This window comes from Manis javanica, chromosome 10 (genome assembly GCF_040802235.1).
Source record: "Manis javanica isolate MJ-LG chromosome 10, MJ_LKY, whole genome shotgun sequence".
Taxonomy (NCBI): Eukaryota; Metazoa; Chordata; class Mammalia; order Pholidota; family Manidae; genus Manis; species Manis javanica.
Genome location: NC_133165.1, coordinates 28,435,617 through 28,452,093, shown reverse-complemented (window position 1 = coordinate 28,452,093; position 16,477 = coordinate 28,435,617).

Sequence of the window (16,477 nt, the reverse complement as noted above, 5' to 3'; positions counted from 1 at the left end):
TCTAAGCGGGCAGCACGAGCTGTGCACGGGTACGAAAGTCTGCTGGGCCAATCCCCAACAGGGAAGAGGGGAAAGGGTGGTGAGCAGGAAGCAGGCGCCATCTTTAGGGCATTGTCCAGCTAGAGTGGGGCTCAGCCTTGGCCGTAGGCTGGGCCCCCACATCTCCCCCTTTATTGTTTTATAACCAAAGGGCTGTCGGGATCATGCCTGTCTTAGGTCGTCCGGAGTCTGTGACATTCTTACCCGTCCTCAGGTAACAGACAGCTTAGGTCTGCGCCCTGTCTTAGGTTGATATGCGCAGCTCCCGATCTTACCCGTCCTTGACTACTGATCCAGCATATTAAGCCATACTCTAGGGGAGATGCCTTCCTCTAGTGCTGCCATGGCCTGCAACAGGACCTTCCGTTCTCCCCGTTGCTGTTTCCGTATGGAACAGACTTTCCTCCCAACCAGGAGGAGGCCCACAATTAGCAATATTCCTATGACACCTACACCTGACCAGGCCTTGGTGGCGTTTAACACAGCTTCAGCTATTTGAGCTATAGAGCAAAATTTCTAACCATAGCTGAGTGGTGAGCTCATCAAGCTCACTGGACCAATTTGTGGTTAACATCTTGCCTAACTGTCTGGACAAGTTGGCAGCTTTAGAATAATTATGAAAAAGAATACCAGTAATACACCCTCATATATGCAGCCCACAGACAAAACCTCCCCCAAGAGATCCAATTGTTCTTGAAGAAGGTTCAGTGGCCTGGGACAGATCATTCAGCGTCTCTGCCATAGGAATGATGATAGTCAGCGTGGCGGTGACTGCTGCTGCAGCTCGGCTCCGCCGTCGCCTGCTGTAGGATCCACGGCAGGAGCAGAAGCAGTGCGATCATCTTGTACCTCCGCTCCGGGGTTTTCCACTCTGCGTATCAGATGTTCAGGCACCCAAATGGGGTTCTGCTGGTCCTGTGGAAAAACACAAACCGAGCCTCGGGTCCAGATTATCACTGGGTCCGGGCCTTTCCATGTTCCTTCCAACACATCCTTCCACAAAACTTTAGGCATGTGTTTTGGATTGGATTGTTGGCCGTGCCACTCTGCTGCACTGCGGCCATTTTTGTCCAGTGTTCTAAAATCTTCTCCTATTCCCCCTTTTTGTTTATATAAGGCATTCTTGAGGGTGAGGTGGGTGCGGTCCACCATACCCTGACCCTGAGGGTTGTCTCTAGCTCCCTGCTGCTCTCATGACACAAAAGGATGTCATCCATATATTATCAGGGGAAACTGTTTCCTGACAGTTTGTAAGGCCTTCTTTACATACACATGGTGGGGCTATTAGCCATGCCCTGTGGCAATAAACCTTTGACAGTCTCTGGGGTGAAGCGGGATGGAGAAGAAACAGTCTTTGATATCTATCACTATTGAATTCCATCCTCTGGGCAGGGCCACAGGGAGAGGAAGGCCTAATTGTACAGGTCCCATAAGCTCCATCTGTCTGTTCACTGCCCTGAGATTATGGAGTAATCTCCACTTGCCAGACTTTTTCCTAATTACAAAAATAGGTGTGTTCCATGGCGAGGTAGAGGGCTGGAGGTGACCAGCTGCTATCTGTTCTTGTACTAAAGTGTGGGCTGCTTCCTTCTTTTCTTTGGTGAGGGGCCACTGAGGTACCCACACGGGCCTTTTTGACTGCCATGTTATTTCTATAGGCTGTTTTCCCTCAGTGGCCCAATCCTGGTCCTCTGGGCCCTTTGGGTGGTCTCCCTGCTAAAAGGATTGGTTGTTCTTTCCCTTGGAGATCCTTCCCTAGTCCTCTAGTGCCCGCGTACCCTTGTTTTTTCATTATGGCATTAGACTGCTCACTGTAAAAAGTCTCTGTGGTTAGTTTAACTCTGCTATTAAACCTGTTCTCTAGCTCGTCCCCCGAAAGTTCCCTGTCTTCATCCTCATCAGATGGCAGTCCCTGTTCAGATCCCCCTTCCGATGCCTTTGCGAAGGCACGCTCTTCTCGTACTTCCTCTAATATTTCCTCCCCCTCTTGGATGGCCTCTCGGCAGCTTGGCTTCTGTCCCTTCAGGCAATTTTTTACTCGACCCCAAATAGGGATTGTCCCTGGTGGAAGGGGCTCCCTCTTGTCTGCCCGGCATAGGTCATCCCCCAGCCTGTCCCATAAAGGGCTGGTGATTTTTCCTTCATCTAAGAACCATGGGGCATGATTCTCTATAGTGTTCAGGAATGCCCTGGCAGTCTTCATTTTCAAAGGGGTTCCATTAGCTCTAAGGAGCACTTTCAGAGGTTCCTCGGCCCTAACCCTAGAGGCCTCCATCCCCATCCTCTCTCTAAAGGGGCAAGTATCCTAGTTATGATTTAGATGGACTATGTCGCTAATTCCGCGAACCTTTTGATTTCGTTGCCGCTCTGCGAACCTTTTGATTTTGTCGCGGCTCTGTGAACCTTTTGATTTCGTCGCCGCTCTGCGAACCTTCACTGGCGCCTCCTCATTCCATATATTATAATAAACAATGTCACAAACACTAACAGGACACACACACTACACATAAACACCCACCACAACTACCTGCTGTCTGCCCTGCCACGTATACTTTCAGTTTGCTCGCCGATCCACTCACCCTCCTCGGTTCCCTCTCCCAGTCTGGCCAGCCGACCGAACGGCGTCCAGCGACGTTCCTGAAGAGTTACAAGCTCTACTTCATCGGCAGGTGCCAGGGTCAGCGGATCAGGTCGCGACGAGGTTTAGCAATTCCCGGGTTTTGGCACCACTTGTCGCGACCCTTTTGGGACCGAAGCAACACGCCCAAGGTCTTGATTCTTCTCTAGGCTTTATTGTCTAATCTCTCACGGCGGTTACAGCAGTTGTCGGGAAGCTCCTCTCCCTCCCGGTGGGCTCCCTTATATTCAGTCACCCAACCAACCCAGGACAGTATCATGCGTGACCTTTAAGCGGATAGGTGTCACGCGCCACTCTAAGCGGGCAGCACGAGCTGTGCACGGGTACGAAAGTCTGCTGGGCCAATCCCCAACAGGGAAGAGGGGAAAGGGTGGTGAGCAGGAAGCAGGCGCCATCTTTAGGGCGTTGTCCAGCTAGAGTGGGGCTCAGCCTTGGCTGTAGGCCGGGCCCCCACAGAAGCAAATTAAACCACAATGGGGTATCACTACACATCTACTAAAATTGCTGAAGGAAAGTGGTGAGGCCAGCCATTGCTGGAATGCAAACTGGGGGACAGTTTGGCAGCTTCTCATAAAGTTCAGTGAACTTACCGTGTGAGCCACAATCTCATTATTAGGTTTTGACCCAAGTGAAATAAAAACTTGCATTGACCCAAAGACCCAGACATGAGTATTTGTAGTGGATTATTCATAATCACCCCAGACCAAAAACAACCTGACAACCCAGTGAACCTCCACTGGGGGTAGATAAACTCACTGTGATTCAACCACACAGTGGAATTCCACACAGCAACAAAAAGGAGCAAGGTGCACACACAGGACATGGGTGGAGCCCAAGACACCGTGCATGCTCCCATTTACAGGCCATTCTGGAAAAAGCTGAACTATAGACACAGGAACTGACGAATGGTTGCCAGGGGCTGGAGGTCTGGGGAGAGGTTGACAACAGCCACAGGTGGGCACTGTTTTTTTGGGGGGGTGACAATTGTGGTGATTATTTGTCAAAAGCAGTGGAACTATGCACTAAAAAAAGTGAATTTTACTCTAGTAAATTATATCTTAATTTTTTAAATATCTCAAGAAAATCTCTCGAGAGATTGTGTTTATAGACCCAAAACAGGGATCAAGAGCCATACTGTCCAATTCAGAAGCTGCTAGCCAAACTGATTATTGGCATTTACACTCCAATTAAAATGAAGTAAAGTTAAACATTCCATTCCTCAGGGGCATGAGCCACGTTTCAGGTGCTGCATCTGGAGACCCACATGGCTACTGCAATGATCAGCGCATATGAAGAACATTCCCATCTTCACAACAGAGTTCCACTGGCTGGTGTTGCTTTGAGCGGGTGGGTGGCTGGCCTACTACCTCCACTCTCTCCCTCTTTATCTTCTGAAGTCAGGGAATCAGACTGAGCAGCAGGTGAAAGGTGCAGAGTAGCTGTGCTACAAGACCCCCAAAGAAGCAATGAAGGGGGCTTGCCCTGTTTGAGCCCCCAGTAACCCTAAGGGATCCTCACGTGGATTCTTGTTCTTAGGTGAAGGCAGGTGGGTGAGGCCAAGGGGAAGCCTCAAAATCTGAAAGCTGCTGATCCTCACTAGTATCTCCAAGGGCCTGGAGTTTGTTTGGCCAGACCATTCTCTTTTTTCCCATCACCTCTTCTTTCTTCCGTCCACTGAATGTCCCTTCCTGCTGCTGCCAGATCGTTCTCGGATCCTTCCTGTACTGTACCCCAGTACCGCTTCCTGGCCGCTCACTGATCCCTGGAGTCTCACTTTATGTAGCAAAGGGACCTCTGATCATCACTGGGAAGGACTGCACTTCTGCACTTCCACATGCCTGCAAAAGAGAGGGAGAGGGAGAGAGGGAGAGAGGGAGAGAGAGGGAGAGAGAGAGGGAGAGAGGGAGAGAGGGAGAGAGGGAGAGAGAGGGAGAGAGGGAGAGAGGGAGAGAGGGAGAGAGGGAGAGAGGAGAGAGAGAGAGAGAGAGAGAGAGAGAGAGAGAGAGAGAAGCATGGCATACTCCTTAATGGAAATATGTCCTTACCTATTTGAGACCATGGCCTGAACACCTGAGAGGTGAGCCTGGTTTCCTCAGCAGACCTGGGGCAGGCTCACTTGTCTTTCTTTCATGGCCTGCCCCCAGCCGCCCTGTCATTTATAACCCATGCATATTTCTTATAAACCAATTTAAGGAAAAGATGAGTCTGACTTTGACACCACAGGAAACTTGTTCAAACTAAACCATGGGTGCAAAGAGAATACTCTGGTGTTGGCCCTTAGCAAAAGGCAGACGTACTGAGCTATTCACCTGCTGCCATGTGACAAACAGCTCCAGAATGTAAGAGGCTTAAAACAAAAGACCTGTATCATCTCACAGTTCGTGTGGATCAGGGATTCGGGAATGACTGCTGGCGGGGGTGGGGGGCTCAGGTTTGGGGTCTCTTGTGAGGTTATGTCTGGATGTCGGCTGGAGCTGCATCTTCTGGATGTCTGCCTGGGCCTGGAGGATCTGCCTCCAAGGTGGCTAGTGTGCGCACCTGGCAAGTGTGAACTGCTATTGGCGGGGGTGCTGGTTCCTCACCAGCCATGTGACCTCTCCACAGGGCCACTTGAGCATCCTCATAACATGGTGCCAGATCCCTCTGGGAACAAGGGATCCAGGAGAGAGCAGAGGAAGCTGCCAGGTCTTCTAGGATGTCACCTCAGAAGCCCTGCTTTGTCATGTCTGCAATAGCCTAGTGGTCACTCAGGTCAGTCCAACTCAGTAAGAGAGGGGTGCCCCAGGAGAATGGCTGCCAAGAGGGAGCTGCCATGAAGGGATGCAGCCTGGGCAAGTCCAGTCATGATCTGCTTAGAGAAATTGCGTGAGTTGCCATGTTAGGTCAAAGCACCATGAAGGTACAGTGGAAGGGCCAGACTTTGCAGCTGGCTCCACTGGTAACTTGCTGGTGACCTCGGACAAGTTATTTAGCCTCTCTGGGCTTCCATTTCCTCTGCTGTAAAATGGGCATAGGCTGGTTGGAGGCTTAAAAGAGATCATGTCAGCGGGGCTGTGAGACCCTCAGAAACTCACTCACATTACCTCAAACAATGTAGAGCATTTCATAAGAACAGACTTGGAAACAAGAAAAATGAAACTAGCCCCAAGGAAGGTCCCCAGAGCTGCTCAGCTGGGCAGGCCTTGCAAAAATAGGCTCTGGACGTCTTGCAGGATGGCTGTTTCCCCTCTCCATGATGGACACTGCAGGGGATTTTCCCCCCTGATCTTTCCAATAGGGCTTCTGGTGGTAAAGGTCATGAAAGCGTGGGGGCCGCTGCCACTGAGAGCTTCTAAGTCTTGGACTTGTGCTTGTGGTAGCCCCAACCTCTGTCCCTTGCAATTGGCGGCTGTCTCCCTGCACTGGGCCTCCCAGGTTCTCCCATTCCTGGCTTCTGCTCTGCCTGGATGCTGTGATTCTTCGCATTCTCTTGCCTGTCTCTCCAGTTTGCAGAGAGCAGGTTGCCCCGTGATCTCACTCTTAGGTGGATTTGAGAAGAGTTGCTGATTTTCAGTTGGTTCAGCTTTTTTCTTGTAGCATGGATGGGTGTGATGCTGAGGGCATCTAAGCTGCTTCCATCCCCAATGGCTCAATTCCCTAATAGTTCAAGTGCCAGCTCTTCAGGAGAGAGGTCTGCCGGGCCCTGTGAGCCACCTATGCACCAGGGTCACACCGGCTTAGCTGTCAAGTTGACTACTGGGGGTTGGGCCCACAGATCTGAGTGCCCAGGGATCATTTCAGAGGCCAGGTCCCCCTGCAGACAGACCTACCCACGAGGGCGATGTGTGCCCTTGACAGATGCAGCTGGGCAGATGTGGGGGCCATTCTGAGGCTTCACAGCCCAGGAGGGCGTGCGTGGAAAGGCTGGCGGGGTAGTTCACGGCCCCTGCATCTCTGCTGTGATATCCACAGGCCACATGGAGCTATCGAGGACTTGAATCATGGCTGGTCCAAATGGAGGTGTACACACTGGATTTCAATGACTTAGAAAAAAAAAAGGAACATCTCATTCATAGTTCTAATATTGGTTACAGTCTGAAATGATAATATTTTGGATATACTGGGTTAAAAAATGTATTGCTACATTTAATTTAATTTATTTCTTATTGTTTTAATGCAGATACTACAGAATTTAAAATTACATCTATGCCTCACATCTGTGGGTTGAGTTTTATTTCTATAATGAAGTATAGACGGTTATGAGCCAATGAAATTTTTCTTGTCCCAGTAGATGCTTCTGTCTTCATGACGATGCTCTGAATTTGTGTTTTAGCAAAGCATGGCTCAGAGCTACCAGGTCAGTGTGTTTTCATGTGTCTGTTCCTTCTCTTTCCGTTATCAGACCCCTGAATGGAAGTTTCAATGTCTAAGGGGATCTTGTAGCTGAATCAGCAGGAGGGAGATGGAGAGATGTGTCTGGGGGCACCCACCTGTGTGGCTTCTGCCACAAGGTGCTTTGGTGTTTGGCCATGGAAACCACCTGTGGCCAGCTTAAGCAAAAGGGGGATTTGTTGGTGTGATGCGAGGTAGTTCACAGGGCCAAAGAAAGCTGAGATCCAGGTTTCAGAAAGGGCCAGAGTCAGAGCGGCCATGGGGATTTACCTGTGAAACCCAAGGCTGGTTTCTCTGAATGCCCCCCTGGGATTAATGAGCTCCAAGTTTTTCCCGGCTTGCATCATGCCTTATGAGATTGGAATCCTCGGGAGGGGGCAGATGACTGGCTTAGTGGAACTCCGGGCCCAGGCTGGGGCCAGAGGTGGGCAGGCGTTGTTCTGGGGAGAGCCTGGGAGCTGGCACACAGAGGGCTGGCCCTTCCTCAAGCAAAGTCGGGTGACTGTCGGCAGAAGGGAAGGGAATGCTGAGCAGGCAGAAACAACACATCCCCTGCCTCATTCCTGCCAGGTGTCATCAGTGGCCAGTGGAGAACTCAGCCAATTCAGCTGTTTAAAAGACTCTTTAGGTCATTTTTAGATTTTTAATTGTGGGCACATTTAAAACATATACAAAAAAAGATAGCATAATAAGATAAACCTCCATGTACCCATCACCCAGCTTCAACAAGGACCAATTTATGGCCAGTCTTCTTTCACCTATAAGCCACCCAAATCCTCTCATATGATTTTGAAACAAATTTCTGGCATGGTATCATTTCCTATAATTCAGGGTGTAACATAAAAGGGAAGAGTTCATTTGAAAAAACATAACCACAATATCATCATCTGTAAAATAATCTCAATAATACCTTAAGATCATCAAATTCCTGGCCAGTGTTTAGATTCTCATTTTTCAAACAACTTTATTGAGGTATAATTTACACACAAGATTTATACATGGTTAGTGTGCAATTTGATGAATTTTAGGAGGTTATAGAGTTATTCAGTCACCACCTCAGCCCAGTTTTAGAATATTTTAGAATATTTCTGCCACCCAGGAAGCTCCCTCATGCCTTCTTGCAGTCAGTCCTCACTTGGGCAGACAGTCTAGTAATTTCCTAAAAGTTAAACATTCACTCAGTGTGGAACCCAGCAATTTCACCTCAAGGAACTACTGGGGAGAAATGAAACATGTCAACAATGGCTTCTTTTAGGGCATAATTATTCATAAACCCCAAACTGGAAACAATCTATGTGTCTATCAACCAGTGGGTTATTTTTTCAGCAACTGGTTTATTCATACAATGAGGACTAATAGCAAAAGGAGGGATGAACTGCTGACATGTCTAACAGTGCAGATGAACCCCAAACCTCGTGCTCAGTGAATGGAGCCAGACACAAAGGACCACATATTGTATGATTCCACGTATGGGAAATTGGTAGAAAAGGGAAAACTCCAAAGAAGAGAGACGAGCAGTGGTTGCTTGAGCCACCCCTTCTGGGAAATTCTCCTCCTCCTTCTCCCTTCTAGAAGGCTGGAGAATTACACTGCCTCCCCCCACAACTGGAAACTTTAGGTTTTCAGTTCTGTAATCCAAGCAACCCCAGAATAAGGACTCACACAGCATAGCTACTTCCAGAAATAAATACAGAGAGAACAAAACACCAACTTACATATCAGGAAATACTCTGCCCCATACAACTGAAGGATCACATTATAAGGACCATATTTTATGATGATTATGTGTTGCTTTTATCATTTTCAGAGTTTAAAAAGAAATCTGATTGCGGTCATTTCCATTTAATGACCAGGAGGCTACCATTCAAACAGGATGGGGAAGTTGCTCCCAGGCTGCAGAGGTGGGCATGGAGCCCAGTGTTCTCACTTGCATGAGTCCAGGGTCTTTTCCACGACACCCTCCCAGCTTCGCCTCCTCATTCCATCTGTGTGAGGTGGCTGGACTGGGGGGATGGATGCTCCCATACAAGCTCATGGAAGCTGCTAGGGAGAAATGAACCAGACCAGTCCCAGCATGTCTCCTTCCTTTCTCCCCCCCCCTGCCCCCAGCTCTTCTTCCTACAATTTGCTGCATCACCTATTTTAGGTCACATTTGTTGAGTACTCACTGTGTGCCAGGCACTGTGCTAGACACCTTGCATATGCTATTTAATTTTCTGAACAACCCTAGGAAAGGCCTCAGCACTAGCCCCGTGTAGCTGTGCTGGGAAGTGATTTAGGAAGGTGCAAAGGCCTGCCTGAGCAGACGCCACTGGCACTTTAATCTGATGCCAAAGCCCCTCAAGCTGTTTGTGTACCATGCTCCTTGCACATTGCTGGAAATTATTAACTGAAGGGAAAGCTAATAAAATACATAAGCAAAAAGCTTTCCTTTAGTCTTTTCTACAAAATGCTTTATAAGCCATGTGGCTGCTAATAATAGGCTTCTGCCCTCAAGGAGAGCTGGTGGCAGGAGCCGGCTCTGGAGCCAGACCCCCTGGGGCTTCAGTTGTACTCCAGTGCTTGCTACTTGCATGACCTGGGCCCAATGACTCCATCTCCTTGCATGCCTCAGTTTCCCCACTTCCTGTAAACCTCGAGACTTAATGAGGGTCATGTGTTGAATGCAGTGCCTGACAGGAAGGCAAGATCTCAATACATGCCCCTTATGATTAGGTTGGATCAGCCTCCTGCCATTCAAAATGGGCAGATGTGGTCCACTATGGTTAATTTCATAGTTCAACCAAAAAGTATGACTGAAACTTGAGTTTAAAATCATGGACCCAAGTGTAGGCATTCAACTAGAAATTTTCAGAGCTCTGAAACAGGGAAGGAGATGGAGTTAAAGCAATAGGTGGAAAATAAAACTGGACTTTAGTGAATTATGTGCCATACTGGAAAACTGCTGGTTTCTCATTTTGCTGTAAAAATATATCACCACAGGCCCTGTTTGGAAGTGGGAGAAAAAGAAAGCAAATGTAGCTCCTTACACCATGGAGAAATTTGTATCCTAGAGAAGTAAGTGGAATTTGAGAAGCCCTAGCTTCCAGCCCAACTCTCAGCTGTTTGTAAGAAGTGTGGTTGTGCTAAACACACACAGCGCTGGGGTAACTGGCATCAGAGGAGAAGCAGCCTCCTGCTTCTCATGCACCTTGCAGACATGCAGCCCCAGGGATAGTGTGGTGTGGGCAGGCCACAAAATGCACGTGAACTGTGCACAGCCTATCATATCCCAGCTGTCCGGTAACTATTGATCACGTTCCCTCTACGGCTTAGCCCTTTAATGCTTCAAAGGAAAAAACAAGCTGGCTAAGAGTCTTACAAAGATTAAATTAATAAAAAAGATGGTATCTGCAAGACATTTTTGCCTCCCTCTTTTTATGCTTATTATTGCCATAAAAAGTAAACTAGCTGTTGAAATTAAAGTGAGTTGGCATGCTGAGTTATTAGCAAGAATTTTCCTACCACGCCAGTAATAGTAAATGTAAGTATTAAAGGGTATCTAGAATAAGATGGTGACTAATGTCTGAGAAAAGCACCAAATAAATACAAGATTGGAAAAAAAAAAAGAGGACAGGACCCCAGATCCCTGGACCCCTCTCCAAACTGAGAACTTAAAGCCCTGATACTATTCAGACAGAGCTGTGCAGGACTGGGAGCACACAAAGGTGGATGGAGCTCGTGTGAACCTGCTACGTTTCCCTTTGGTGGCCACTGCCACTCACCAACCCACACAGTGGGGGAGTTGCTGTCCAAGCCCTCAGCTACAGAATTTAATTAGCCATTGACTATCCAAGATGCTAATGGATGGAAATGATTCTCCTTTTTAGGGTGCCAGAAACAAATAATTGAATGAAGAAAACAAGCAGTGTGTCCTAAGGGAGACCCTGTCCTGGTCTCAGGAGATGCTGCAGGATGGTTACCATTGCAGCCTGCAGTTACAGGGCAGAGTCTGGGGTGGCACTGAGTCTGCTAAAACCTGACATGTCTCACCTTCCTTGAAGCCAGGGGTGGCCATGCGACATACCTATGGTTGTTAATATGTTTCAGCAGAGGTCACAGAGCTTGGATGGCCAACACATCCTGGGGTGCCTAGACTTTCTCGGTTTCAGCAACCAAAGTCCTGCATCCTGGAAGACTCCTTAGTCTCAGACAAAAGCCACAGAGTTACTTTAACAGAAAAACCTTGATATAAAAAACTGTTTATTAGGTATCAGGTTGTTTGCTGGGTAATCAGAACACACGCATCTGGGAGGAAGCAACTAAGCAAGGTGAATAGTGACTCTAGGGGTCAGGTAGGGAGACAAAGGGAAGAGGCTGGAATTATGAAACTCAGGAACTTGGGGGAGCTTAAACTCCAAGGAGCAGCTCGCTAGTGCTGGCAGTTCTGATGGGCCACATGAGTTGTTTCTGTAAGTGTTAGAAAAATTGCAGACAGGAAGCTGCTACTGCTGAGAGGCACCAATGTGCAGGGGGTGAGGATGGAGCTTATAGGATCAGCAGACAGGAGACCCAAAGGGAAGGAACCAGAAGAAAGCCCTCCTTTTTCCAGCTCTGCAGGCTTTGTCTAGCGCCATCTGTTGGAAGGTCCTAAGAGGGAGCCTACTGGAGAACCAGAAATGTGTAGGGCAGGTCCAGCCCCAACGGTGGCAGATCTGCATGGAGAAGGATGGATTTGGAGCCCAGAGGCCATGCCTCAATAACAAGCAAGTGTTCCCTCATGATGTCACTCTCCCTTTACCCTGGAGGCAACTTTTCTGTTCTTTGCTTTTGCTTAGAATTTTATCGTGTATCAAGTGACCCCTGAATAATATGGTTTCATGTTGCCTGATTTAAAATTTTTCATGATTGGAACTATACTGTATACAGTCTTGTGTCTGGCTTTTTGCACTAAAATTGGGAGACACATCCATATTTTAAAGTAGCAGTTCATTTGTTTTCAATGTTATATGGTATTCCAATGAACTTGCCATATTTTATCCAGTCAACAGGGGGTGGATGTTTTAACTATTACTTGAAGAACAGTTTCTGTATATGTGTCCCTGAGTACATAAGCACACATTTCTCTAGGTGGTTCTCAAAGTGTGGTCCCCAGATCAGCAGTATCCACATTACTGGGGAACTTGTCAGAAATGCAGATTCTGGAGTCACACCCCAGACCACCTGACTTGAATTCTGGGAGTGGGGCCCAGGAGCCCTCCCAGAGATTCTGGGGCAAGTGACAGAGAACCGTTGTCTAAGTTGCACATCTAGAAGTAGGTTTGCAAGCCAGGATATGCAAGGTTCCAATTTTCAAGATAATGTCAAACTAACAGTCTTGGTTCCAATATGCAGCCCCACCTATTGGGTATTTGAGTTCCCACTGCTCTACATTGTTGCTATCACTTGGCTCTGCTGGGCTTTTAAGTTCTTGCCAGTCTGCAAGGTATAAAGGTATATACCTTTATATTCTAAAAATATATTTATAAAGGCATAATGAGGTATCTGGTATGACTTCTAATGAAGCTGAACATCTTTCTCACGTTTACTGGCCACTCACATTGCCTCTTTTGTGAAGTGCCTGTTCCAGTCTTTTACCCATTTTCCTATTGGGTTGTCTGCTTATTTTTCTGACCAGTTGGAAGTTCTTCAAATGTGTGGAAAACCACTCTTTGTTGCAGCCATCTTTTTCAACACTGAGACTGGCCTCAATTTCACTTGCGTTTTGTTGCTGCACTTCAGCGAACAGCTTCTTGACTTTAATTTAAATATCATTACTGTCATTTGATTAGTACTTTTAATGATTTTAGCTGTTCTCTACCCAAAAGTCATGAAGATATCTTTTTTAAAACTTCGTAACTTTGCCTCATTTTATTCTCTAAGCTACCTGGGATCGACTCTTACATATGATTTAAGGGAGGAGTTCTGTTTCTCTCATATTTGATTTTTTTAGCGTAACTGATTGAAAAATATTCCTTTCCATCACAGCTCTGCAGTACCACTTTTGTCATGTATTAAGTGTCCATAGGTAGTTTCTGCCCTCTCTGCTCTTTCGTTGGAATATTTGTGTATACATGAATCAGTATACTACATGGGGTGCCCCATTTCTTCTGCTGCCACACGAGGACCCCTCCTCCTAGACAAGTTGAGGTGTCCCTTGCCCTGTTTTGTTAACAGTCAGGATGAGTTAACAGGTCTTTCATTTTGTCTGTTGCTCATACATCTCCCTAGGTGTCCTGTGTCCTCTCCCCACATACCATCGATGCCTACTGACATCTTCCTCTTCTTTCAAGGCTCCCCTCAAATGCTGACACCTCTGATCACCTGTGGCTGGAAGTGATTCCTTCCTCTTCAGACACATCTTGAGGTTGCATGACTGTTGTCAGTTTCCTGGGGCCACTGTAACAATGTACCCCAATTGGAGTGTTTTAAACCATAGAACATGATTGTCTCAGTCTGGAGGCCAGATGGTGCAAACGAAGGTGTGGGCAGGGCAGCACCCCCTCTGAAGGCACCAGTTCTGGCCCCTCTCCTAGCTTCTGGTGGTGGTAGTGAGTGGCAGTGTCTTTCCAGGCCTCCACAGCATTCCCATGCATATGTCTCTTCCTGAGGCCTTCATCTCGTAAGGCCCAGTCATATTGGATTAAGGCCTGCCGTACTCCAGTGTGACCTCATCTTAACTAACTCCACCTGCAACAACTCTATTTCCAAATGAGGTCACATTCTGAGGTGCTGGGGGAGGATTTCAACATAGAAAAATGCCAAAGATGCAGCTAAACCACCGTACAACCATAACTGCCACCACGTAGTTGATCATCTGAAACTGGGATGTTTTTCAGGGTAAAACTGGGCATTGGTTTTAACTCTGCCAGGATCTCAGGTATAGACCACTAGTGAGTCTGGATGACCCCACCTGGAGGGCGACCAGGGGATTCACGTTAGGCAACACTCAGCTGCAGCCCTGGCTCAGTGAGCAGGCGCTGACTGACAACAGCAGAAAGCCCAGCTCTGCATGGCTCTGACATGCAGGGACTTATGACTTACACACAGAACTGGGGGTAGAGGGTCCCAGGATGGGCTGACCTGTGACTCAGAGATGCCACTGAGGACACAGTTCCTGTCCACCATCTGGCTCCTCTGTCCTTGATATACTGACTCTCATGGTGCCATGGTGGCTGCATGCACCTGAGGCCCACATCTTCCCAAACCAGGACCCAGAAGCCACTTTTGCTTCAAGCATCTTTTTTTAGGAACTAACACACTTTTCTCGGAGGCTTCCTACTTCAGCCTACATCCCCTCATGTCTCGGCCAAAATCACCATGCCCACTCCCAAATCACTCCCCAGCCAGGGGTCTGAGACCACCAGGCTTTTCTCAGGCCGATCATGACTCTCTTAGGAGCTGGCCCCACCTCTCCTGAAGCTGCTAGAAAGTGGTGTCTGGACAAAATCTAGGTTCTCTTGGCAGAAGGAGAGGTGTGGGGAGGGGGCTTTGAGATAGGCATCCAAAATGTATCTGCTACCATGGGAAAAGATTCGAACACTGAACATGAGGACAAGGTGGAAGGAGAGACCTAGTGGCTGGGTGTGGAAGCAAAAGCTAGCAGCTGAGAGAGTGTGTAAGGCATTATTATTTCTGGGACATTTATTAAATGTAGTGGTTTGAAAGTTGGCAGTGGCACTCACGCCTCACGAGGTGGAAGGTGTGATAATTGAGAAGGTCAGACAGTTTCATTTATTGCTTTGATCTGAAATCGTTACACATCAGATTGCTCTGCAATGCAGCATTACTAAAGAGTACCAAAAAGAAAAAGGCAATCATTAAAAATGACTGTTACGGAGTGACAAGTTAGCATAGCAAGAACTGAAAAAAAGGGACTTAAATGGACCACAAAAATCAATCATCAAAAACAGGCAGCACATGGCAGAAAAAGAAGAGAGTTGTTCCAGTCTGTGTTAAACCTCATCTCAAAGACAACACTTCTGATCAGAAATGCAACATAGGTTCATTGTAGAAAACTAGGAAAATACATATATGAGAGAAACTAATCATTTGCAGGATCTCCCCATTCTTAATAGTTGGTGCGATTCCCTCATAACACAGACCATCTCGTCTTGCTTTATTTCACATTCCTTTACGTGGTTATTTCCCTACTATTAAAAATCCTTTAAAGTAAGTATAGCACATGCATCGATCAGTTACACTTTGCAAAACACCATACATTTGCTTTGGAAGCACTATCACAAGAGGACAAGGGGTGAGCTGAAAACCTAAGCATCCAGCTTTTGTTCTCATTTGTTGGACTCTGAAGTCACATCAAACCTTCCTTCAGTTTGGGAAAAATGATAGCCTGTGTTGAGGATGGGGTAGAAGGAATGTCTCTGATTTTTTGGGGGAACCAGTGTGTTTATTTGTGCTGCAAACTACAAAGCAGAACACAAAACTTCCCAATTATTAGGGGAAGATTTTTTTTTAAGATCAGCCATCCAGTGCCTGAGCACTTCCTGGGGTAATAGTGGTATTCAGCTGCACCTCGAATTTCCCTTTTTTTACTCCTAAGTTTGAGGGGGTACATCTCTATAATTGGATATCCGTGTATACCACAAAGTGATTGCCACAAGTCATTTCCACCTCCCACCATACTGCTGGCCCCCTTCACCCATTTCAACCACTCCCCACCCTCTTCTCCTCTGACAACCACTAGTCTGTCCTCTGCATCTGAGTTTGTTTTATTCATTTGTTTGTTTTTTCAGATTCCACATGTGAATGAAATCATATGGTATTTGTCTTCCCTAGCTTAACTGGTGTGACAGATCCTTAGGAAGCACTGTAGGGACATTATAATCATCTCTCCTACTTGAGTGTCATTTCTTAATTAAAAAATTATCTCAGGACAGCCAGGCTGTGCAAGTGCTTTTAGCTACGACGGTAGGACTTGCCCTATTTGATGACTGTGTATGCTAGGCTAGCCTGTCCTCACCCAGCCATTTAATTCTGCTAACCTTTAAGGAATGAGTGGGCATTGCTGAGCACAGATCAAGTTGTAATTTGGTTCTCGGGTTTATTTTCTTGGCGGTAAGAGCACCTGCCTTCGGGCTGGAGCTCAGCACTGATCATGTAATGTGACGATACCTGTCCACCATCCTTCCTGTCATCTGCATCATGTCTGTTTGGATTCACAAGTACACCACCTGTCTTGCCGGGCCAAGGCTGTGCCTTTACAATGAACTGCTGTATCTTTACTCACCTGATTTTCCAAGGTAATATCATGCCCTGGATTTGGTGGACTTCTATCCTCAGATGTGAACGGATGGCACATGAATGTTCGAGCTGGCTTTTTTCCTTTCCTTCATTTTTAAATTAAATTTTTGTGAAAAAGAATGTGCTTCTGCTCAGAGTTGTGAAAACCCG